The sequence below is a fragment of the Micropterus dolomieu genome, linkage group LG14 (assembly GCF_021292245.1).
Source record: "Micropterus dolomieu isolate WLL.071019.BEF.003 ecotype Adirondacks linkage group LG14, ASM2129224v1, whole genome shotgun sequence".
Classification (NCBI taxonomy): domain Eukaryota; kingdom Metazoa; phylum Chordata; class Actinopteri; order Centrarchiformes; family Centrarchidae; genus Micropterus; species Micropterus dolomieu.
This window is the reverse complement of record NC_060163.1, coordinates 3,944,866-3,955,031: the sequence shown is the minus strand read 5'-3', so window position 1 is coordinate 3,955,031 and position 10,166 is coordinate 3,944,866. Positions and strand designations below refer to the sequence as shown.

At 41.1% G+C, this 10,166-nt stretch overlaps 1 protein-coding gene across 1 annotated transcript in view; it reads right to left on the bottom strand.

The window, feature by feature from the left end:
- Nucleotides 1-10,166, bottom strand: part of ca10a (carbonic anhydrase Xa) — a 275,302-nt gene that overhangs the window by 22,111 nt on the left and 243,025 nt on the right. The gene's annotated exons all lie outside the window — the stretch shown is intronic.

Genomic DNA, 10,166 nt, shown 5'->3' with positions numbered 1-10,166 from the left:
TGTGAGACATCCACATATGTGTCCCTGAGCAAGACACTTAATCCCTAGTTGCTCTAGAGGCGTGTGACCTCTGACATACAGTATATAGCAATTTTAAGTCACTTTGGATAAAAGCTAAATGAATAAATGTAAATGTAGCCTAAGCTGTACTTTTTATTATTGCTCATTGCTGTCTATTTATCAGATCTATCTCAGTTTGTACATGTTAACAATGAATCCTCCATGCATGCCAAAGTTAGTCATGGAGCTACACAAGGTTCAGCGCTTGGACCAACACTATTCAACTTATACAGTATGTGCTTCTTTTAGACAATGTTATTAGGAAACACTCCATAAACTTTCATTGTGATGAGACCCAATTTATCTATCGATCAAGCCAGATGAAACCAATCACTTAGCTAAATATAAGCATGCCTTAAGGATGTGCAATTTTCTGATGTTAAAAAAACTGAAGTCATTGTACTTAGCTCCAAACACAGTGTCTAAAGATATAGTTTCCTTGGATGGCACTGCCATGGCCTCCAGCACCACTGAGTTATCTTTGATCAGGATATGTCCTTTAACTCCCATGCCTCAGGAGCATCGAGTTAAGTGTCTTGCTAGGCATGTGTCTTATCCACTGCCCCATCAACCACCTTTTCTCACCTACGTAACACTGCAAAAATCAAACACGTCCTGTTTCAAAATGTTGCAGAGGATGACAGATGTATAGATGATAGGATAGCTTCTCTGCACTGACTCCCTGTTAAATCCAGAAGAGAATTTAAAGTCCTCCTCCTCACCAACAAAGCCAATCATATCTTAAAGAGCTCATAGTTCTTTATCACACCACTAGAACACTGCGCTCCCAGAATGCATGGTTACTTGTGGTTCCCAGAGTCTGCAAAAGTAGAATGGGAGCCAGAACCTTCAGCTGCCAAGTTCCTGACCTGTGGAAGTTTGGGTTCGGGAGGCAGACATCTCCACAGCTAAGAGTAGGCTTTAGACTTTCCTCTTTGATAAAGCTTATAGTTAGGGCTGGCTCAGGTGAGTCCTAAACCATCCCTTAGTTATGCTACTATAGGCCTAGACTGCCCCCCAACAAAAAATATAAAACAAACAAGCTGCATTTTCACTACCATTAGTAAATGGTAATAGTATAGTCCCTATTAGTCTTCTGACTAGAGCCTGACCGATTCTGCAAATATAATCGGCGTTTACAACAGCCAATATATGACTATTAAAAAAAGAAACAGATCCTTCCCTCTGGTCATGAGTGTTGCATAATTTGCCCACCAGAGGGCATGCTGCAGCTCCTGTGTTCAAAACACTGCAGCACCACAGAACAAAACATCAGTTGACCGGTAGTTGACCTACCAGAGCTACGGTGAGTAATGTTAGCTCCTGGTAGCTCTCACACTATTATTCGCGGTGAGTTGTTCATTTGTCTTGTCAATTATATCACTTTTCCTCTCCTGAAAACATTCATACCATACTACTACCTGAGTTTTTCACTGCACTCTCCCGGGTCACAGCAGGATGTTAAATGTTACAGTAGGTGAGTGGTGGAGGCTAACGTAACACTGACAGAAGTGATTGTATTTATGTCTGAAACAGTGCAGCACGTCTAGTGAACGGCCCTCTCATTTCTCCCTAGTCCATTACTTCTAAATATTCGTTAACATCACTAACAGCAGCTAATGCTGCCCGTTGCCAAGTTAGCCACAAAGCATTATCAGTGGAGGAGCGCTAACAGTGTTAATGAACAGTTAAACTATCTTGTTTAATGTATTCTAAATATATCTGCGAGCTGCTTGTCTGTAGTTACAGTCGGTGTGTCAGAAATGATTAAACCAGAAGGGACACATAAATAAATGTGAGCTGAACAAGAATCTAACACAGCTTCTTGCCTAACGAAGTTCTCTAACGCTACCTTCTTAGAGTGAAATTTCAAAGTTGCAGGTCCTCCTTGTAGACAGTTTTCTCTGTGTCACTGTATCTGCTATTGGATTTTAAAATCCTCAAATATCGAAATTGGTATCGGACTTAAAAATCCCATATCGGTCAGGCTCTACTTCTGACCACTCAAAGTACTTTACACTACATGTCACGTTCACCCCATTGCCACATATTCATACACTGATAGCAGAGGCTACCTTGCAAGGTGCCAATTGCTCATCAGAAATAAACTAATCATTCCCACACACTCACACATCTATGGCACAGCCATCGGGAGCAATTTGGGGTTCAGTATCTTGCTTCAACATGCAAACTTCCAATTAGTGGGTGAGCTGCTCTACCTCGTAACCATAGTGCTCTGGATCATGTTTTTTCCACTGGAAGGTCACCGTGCAGGACACCTCATCACATTTTCTTCTCCACTGGAAGGGCCCCCTAGAGCAGTGGTTCTCAAACTTTTTCACTTCAAGGACCCCTTAACTGACACAAATTAGACCACGGACCCCAATTTGATAAGATTTTTTCCCAGGATCGACCATCTGATAGGAAATTGAGTTTTTAGATGTTTTATTACAGAACATATATGAAACTCATAACCAAAATAGTCATACATTTTGTCATTGTGTTACTAATGAATGGAATTTTTCCCCCTTTTTACTTGAACCCTCTCAAGCACCACCAGGGGTCCCAGGACCCCACTTTGAGAACCACTGCCCTAGAGGGCATAACATCACATTTTCCACTGAAAGGGCCCCCTAGAGGACACAAAATCACTCTTTTCCACTGAAAAGGCCCCCAAGCGCACTTGGTTACATTTTCTCCACTGAAAGGGCCCCTTGGAGGACACTTTATTATGTTTTCTCCACTGGAAGAGCATGCTAGAGGGCACTTTATCACATCGTCTTGCACATTGGGCAAACCTAGAGGGCACTTTTGCAGCGTTTTTTTGAATGCGCAGGAGTTTCAGTTTGTTAAACCTGCAATAAAACCTGCATGAGAAGCCACACTGAGCGGACAGGGTTTGAAACAACACTGACTTGGGTGTAAAGGGTCACTTCTACTTGGCTGGCCAGTGCTCTCTGTTGTGTGTGTGTGTGTATTTGTGTGAGTGTTTGGGGGTCATGACAGCCTCTTTATGGCATGATGGCTGGCCTGGCCCCAGGGGTAGGGAAATATGAAGACAGCAAGTCGATAGCGGAAGAGAGGTGTTCAGCGCTAACGGTGAGAGGGGGTTTAAAAGCACTGGGCTGAAAATTACACTCTCCATCTCAACTTCTATCCATCCGTCCACCCTCTTTAGATTAACTGGAGCATAGATCCATAAAACTAACAAACGGACAAGGCCTGCTACCAAATACACAAATCACACTCTCATCATGCACACGTATCTACATACCATGCTACCTGGTGTGTTAACTGTGTTTCATCTGTATCAACTGTGTTTCATCTGTATCAATACTCATCATGCTACATTTGTAATTGAACAGAATCCTTTCTTTCTTCACATTAATTCTGCATGTTTTCCATCCATACAGTGATATTTTGGCGTATTTTAACCCAAGATGCAGCACAATTAAGATGCCGCGGTGCAGATGTGGGCGAAATGTGCCATTTAATAGTGATTAATGATAATTAGGGAAAGAGAAAATAAAACAGAACAAGCTTCCCCATCAAAAGCTCTGGGACCGATAATCTGCCGCAGAGACATCAGCTCAGTGTAATTTTCCATATGTGTGTCTGTGTTTGAAAGAGGACATTTGGCGTGTGTATCTGTGATTGATGGGTGTTTAAAGTGTTTGGATCAGCTGCCTATGGCGAAGCCTTCTCAAACAGATTTGTATTAAATATAGCTGGATCCTCTCTTTAGCAATGAGCGGTGTCTTCTTCACTTTGTAGGGGCTAACTCTGTTTTTTATTAGGTCTAATGTGAATCTAATCTTCTAACAGTAATATTCTTTGAATTTTGAAAACATATAACATTTTTTGTCCATCATCATGTAGTTTAATCAGATGATCTAAATAATGGGTTTTAAAGTCATGGAGGCAACAACTGCTCAATGTTGTTTGCTTTTCAAGAGCATTTTCCATCTAGGGATGGGTATTGAAGCAAAAAGAAAATTCAAACTAGAAGGCAAACACTAAACTGAATCTAGTTGTATTTAATTAGATTGTTTGGCTATGTTCAGACTGCAGGACAAAGTGACCCAATTTTTTGCTCATATGTGACTCAGATCTGATCTTTTTATGACAATTTGAACAGGACAAGTCACATGGAATCTGATCTTTTCCAGTTCGGATTTGGGCCACTTCCATATGTGATACAGATCTTTTTAAATGCGACCTGAGTCTGGACACAGGTTGGAATTGATGTGACTTTGACGTCACTCTGGAGCAGCTGTTGTCATAGTTCTGCTGTAGACGGAGCTGCGGCGAACGATAAAGCTTTCAGCTGCTCACAAATTCCCTTTCCTACACCTGAAATCCACCGGCCGCAAGCTCTCTTCTGAGTTATGTGCATGCTATATATAGAGAGAAGGAGGGAGTGAGTTGCGGGATAGCTGTGTTGTACAGCGCCAGAAACCGTAATGAAAAGAACAGAAAGTTCTTAACACCTGTCATAATTCGGGAGAAATGTGACCCGTGAGAGGAGAATAAAAAACAGGAGTCTCCCGTGAGCTAACCTCTGTTGCTCTTTGTTTACTTCTGTAGCCTGCAACAGCGTGCTGTGTGTGACCTGTTATTCTTCTGCGCATGTGGGTCACTTTCAGGCGGCGAACAGTTCACACTGCAGTCTGATATGGGCCACATTTCAGGGCCACAAGTTTATCAGCTTCTGTATAGCTCAAATCTGACTGTATGAAGACTTTTGTGTATAAAAACACGCCAACCCGGAGGAAGGAAAAATACCTGGAATATTTTAGCACTTCTTATTTAAAGACCAAGGTGTTTCATTTTCAGATTAGAGCTCATCTCCAGGGTAGCAGATACACACTGAACATTAATATCACGTGGCAATGTTGTCTTGTTGTTCTACAATTCACAAATGCATGCTAGTGAAAAACTCCGACATCCTCCTCCTTTAATTCTGGCAATATTACCTTCACTGACTGTACCGCAGTGGTTCTTTTTGTTACATTAAACGTGTGTACTGCTGTGTCCGTTCACAGGATACTAATTTTATACAACTTGAGTCTTTTTTTCACAGTTGTGACCACGATTCCTATCACTGATAATAATATTGTAATCACCAAGTTTATAGCTGGTGACAGCTCGTAATGTGGTGACATCACAAAAATAAGTCAGGCAAGAGAACGAGCAGTCTGATGATCAGACAGGTTGTACACAAAGCCCCAGGTTAGCCAAACTTATTTAGGAGAGAAAGCCAAGGTGAACAGTAAAATTATTACTAGGGATGTCCTGATACAGATTCCCATCCCATACTTACCTAACCACTAAATGTTGATTAAATATGTATCTGACACATGGAATAACAGCTGTAGCCTGTCTTGGCACATCTTATTTTTTAAGAGATACTTTATCCAAGTGCAGGTTCTGATTCAAAACTATGAAGTATCTAAACTTAAATTATTGATATAACATGAATGCCAAAATTACAAATGATCTTTGGCAGAATACAGACACCAACTACAGAAAGCAAACAAACAAGATAATAGCCAAGGTTTATTTTGGCCAAGTTACTCACAGAGTAGAAGTTAATAAGCGACAGGTAGTGGCTGGCAACATTTGTCATTTAACCAATGACAGTGACGGTCAGAACTAGCCAAAAATAAAAAGCAACCCCCTGGATGTTTTCACTGCTCTTTGCTAATGAGAAAGAAGAGATAACAGATTTGATACTGTTGGAGCTTAGCGAATCTGTGTATTTTGCCAAACTGGGTACAAGTCAATCACTGGTGCGACCAAATCGTGTTTCACTTTTACACACTCTAATTTCCACTTGTATGTGGAGCAAAATTCTTGTGCCGTGGAGCCCAGGTGTCATTAAGAGGAGCATGCTGCAACACTAGCAAGCTGCGGTGGACAAAACAGTCTTCAGTACACTTAAGAAAGGCTTCTGACCGTCTGTTATAGCTGATACGAATATATTAGTCCAGAATGGTCTTGATAACAAATCTTAGGATAGGCTTGGGACATATACATAAATATTACCCAGACTGATGAGTCTTCCTGGTTAAACTTAGACCTGAGGTTCTGTTCTGTGACCTACACAGTCTTGTGCATTCATGGGTTTTCCTGTGCATTGCACTGAATTGAAGTACAAATTGTTAGTCAAAATGGAAGGCAGAGAAAAAGGCACGATGAGCCATTAGATATAAAGGGGTGATTTAAAGACGACAGCTTCTGAGTGTTAAAACACCCACACACACGCACGGATATACACACATGCCACCATTACCCAACCCAACCCCCATCCTCCCACAGGCTGCCATTTCAGAGGGATGCTTTGCTTTAAAAAGTTTTAATATTTCTCTCTTTGTTCACGTTTCAAGGACAAGCACAGCCACCACTCATCTGCAGATGAGGGCGAGAGGGAGCCGGAGAGAGCGAGAGAGTGAGAGAGAATTTTCTGCAACTTCGATTATGAAACATCTTGTTGGACCTTGAAGTCACGGCTTTGGCTCAGAGAAAGGCTGGGGTGGGCTATCCGGGGAGGTGGTGGAGGATGAGCAGGATGTTTTCTAGCTGCCATTTCACTCACAAAACTGTTGTTTGAGTAAGGAGAACATGGCAAAAGGCAAAGGGATGTTAAAAAAAACCCATCTGTTAGCAACCTTTTCTGGCCTTGTTTTCTCTGCGGTTTGGCAGCTCTATAGCTGCAGCTATCTGTCTATTTGAGCAGAGCTGCCAGTTATTCTACTGAAAAAAACCCACCTGTTGTTAACTCCTTATATACAGTGTGATTGGAAACAGATACAGAGTTTGGACCACATGCTCTCTGTCAAGTATGGAGATTTGTTTTGATGAGTTGGGAAGGTGATAATGAAGAAAGAAAAAAAACATCAACAAAATTACAAAGTAAATTGATCATTGTGCCTACCACAAGCCTAACCAAATACTTTGTGTTACTGTCTGTGTTATTACTGCACTAACCCTATCCCTGAAAATTACATATTAGAGGACCACAAAAAAAAATGTAAGACTATGGCAGAAAATTGTGTCCTCTTACATTTAATCTTTTATGTATGATCTTTTATTATTATTACTATCGTTATTACTATTCTCCTTTCAGCTTATAGATATATGTACTGTGTTTTTTGTGCCTTAGCCTTTCCTCTGTATAAATGATGATGATTCATCCCTTTGCTCGGGGCCAGACGCCCGAAGCTGGCGTAGGCGGCAGGTCTCTGGACCAGCTGTATATGTGTATCAGTACATCTCTGTTTACTCTCTTTTGTTAAATAAATTCTTCAGAGACAACAGTTGGTTGTAACTCAATTCTTTGCTCAACCCCTCACCAGGAATATTTCCATGAAAAAGACTTTAACACTATAGAATAGTTTTCGTCACCCAAAGTCATGTATTTTCTATGGAAGAATAAAAATTTTGAATTTACTTTTTTTGTTGTGTTACATTGCTTCCACTGATTGTCTGCTTAACATTGTGTTTCATTAATTTAATAACTTAATAAATAAATGTGTTCTAAAATACATTTTTACAGATTAAAGAAAGAGGCTTAGGGGAATCCTACAATTATGAAACATTTTATTTTCAAATGGAAATGAAATTTTCAATTTGGAACCTTGGTAGCCATTTACTTCCACAGAACACCGTCTTCTGCTGTCTTAGCTGTGACTGAGGTTCACTAACATGTTTTTCACGCCATCACCTGTAAACCCAAATGTTCATTTCATGATTTTTCTCCCCAAAACCGAGAAAGGTATCTATTTATTTATTTATTTTTAGCCCTGACTAAAGACAATCCACAATGAGATCAGACAGCCAAGGCAACCTGTAATTGGCCTGAGAGGCAAGACCCAGGGCAAAAGATTTTCCACAGAATGTCCAGTGTAGCTGCCATTGAACACTGATGTCCTCTCAGATATTTCTGGACATTTGGGATTTAAGCAACCTTTAGGGAGGTTACATTCTATAACTGAAAGCATACACATGGCAAGTATTTTAATGGCAGGTCCCTCCCCCAATCCCCAGTCGATAGGACTTGCTGCAAGCACAGACTCACCCTCCCCCTTACCCTGTGGCCTGCCTTAGGGATGCAGTGTGCAACTTGGCAACAATGTGACATCACATTTCAGATATCGGCAGCAAATCTCTTCAGAGCCCCTCCGCTTGTCTCCGAAGAACTCCTCCAACTTAGTGTTAACTCACAAAGTGCAAATCAGTGACTGAAGAACACGAAGCCCTAGAGAGAGCCACAATATACAGTAGTGTGTGTATGTGTATGTGTGTGTGTGTGTGTGTGTGTGTGAGGGGGGGAGTGTCCTTTCAGGCTTGGGTTACAGCTCTCTTCACCCTGAAGGACACAGTAAACACTTGTTTTATTATGATTTGAATATCAGCTCTCAGACTCTGAGGGAGGATAAATTATTATCATTAATTATAATAAATTTGCCTGTCAAGACTGCAATTATTTTGTTGCCACACAAATTGGTTATTCATATGATGGCGGCGGTGGAATGCAGCAGCGTGAGTGACTCATGATTTTGTTGAACAATCAAACCAGGGAAGCTAATTGTTTCACTCGTCAAAATATTAAAATGGCAGTGCATGTGTATGTGCAAGTGTGTGCAGGGCCAGAGCATGTGTGTGTGTGTTTGTGTGTGTGAGGGAGTCGAATCCTTAACTGTCATCTCCAAGACAAGTTTGTTCCTACTGAAAGCGCTGATGCAAATTTACAGCCGTCAAGTGAAAAATCATTTTGGATGTCATGTGGTTCTCGACAGATTGGAGGAAATTTGGACTCATTTAGGTGTGTAAAAGCATAAAAACTCAACCGAACATAAAGTGCTGGTCGTGATTCTATGAAAAATGTGTGTGATTTTTCATCTACCTCTACCCCAGTAACGAATACAACTCCATTTACAATTTTTTGTTTGTTTGAGTTGTTTGTGGAAAGCCTATTGCCAGACAAGAACCAGGACATTACAATTAGTACGATTCTGTCAAAACCCAGATTACGTTCAATGACAACAATTTTAAAATGATTTTCTTCTATCATAGCTGTGCATGGCAACCATGGTATGGTTAAGGTTAGGGTAAGAGGCTGGTTATAGTTGGTTAAGGTACATTTGGTTAAGGTAAGGGAAGGATTATGTTTATGGTTGCGTTTATGATCTGTGATGAGAGATGCATAGATAATGACCTGCAGTCTCTCGCAGTTGGATGTGCGTCACCTTTCTATATAACACTACTTCCTGCTTTGGCAATGAATGTTGGCGGTGAATGTACATTGGCAGGAAAGATATTGACATAACAGATACTGGAATCCAATTGAAGACACAACCTATTGTAGGTATCGGAGAGGGAATGGGGCGTTGGGGTGTACAGGGACAATCATTTTGAGTTAATCACCCATTACAGGTACTACAATTGCACGTGCAATATTTTAGAATGCACACGCAGTTTAGTACTCTTTATTTGGGATGTTAGTAAATCCGGCCCTAAGAGTTTTAAGCAATAGTCCTTTTTGTATGTCTGTGACAATATAAACACTACTACTCAAAGTACTTAGTTTCCACTAAGATGTTATTGAACTATCTGCTCTGACAGGCTCATCATGGCAGAGTTACTGCTCCTGCTGAAATTAGGTGAAAACCGCTGTCTTTCTTCTCCATGCACATGTGCACTTGACTTATTTATTTCTATATGATGACAAGAGTGTGTTTACTTGCATTGCTCTTGGCCAGTTGTACTGTAATTCACACAGAGTGTACACACCTCTCCAGAGAAGGCCTGTCCGTTCAGAAGGTGTTCAGAGCCCTGGCCGTCCTCGCTGCCGAAATGTAGCCGGATCTCCTCCAGGCGATGGCTGTACGTCATTGGCCCTCCAGAGATATTAACCAGATGCTCCTTGTCCAATCGCAGAGAGACATGGCGACCCGTGTTGTACATCGTCCCTCCCACCTGGAGAACAACAACGAGGCAACTTTCATTACACAAGAACACAATCACATTCCCAAGAAGAAACTTAAACTAGCACATCTGTGGAAAAATGATCACCTCAGATCATCCAAAAAAAGAGTTAACAT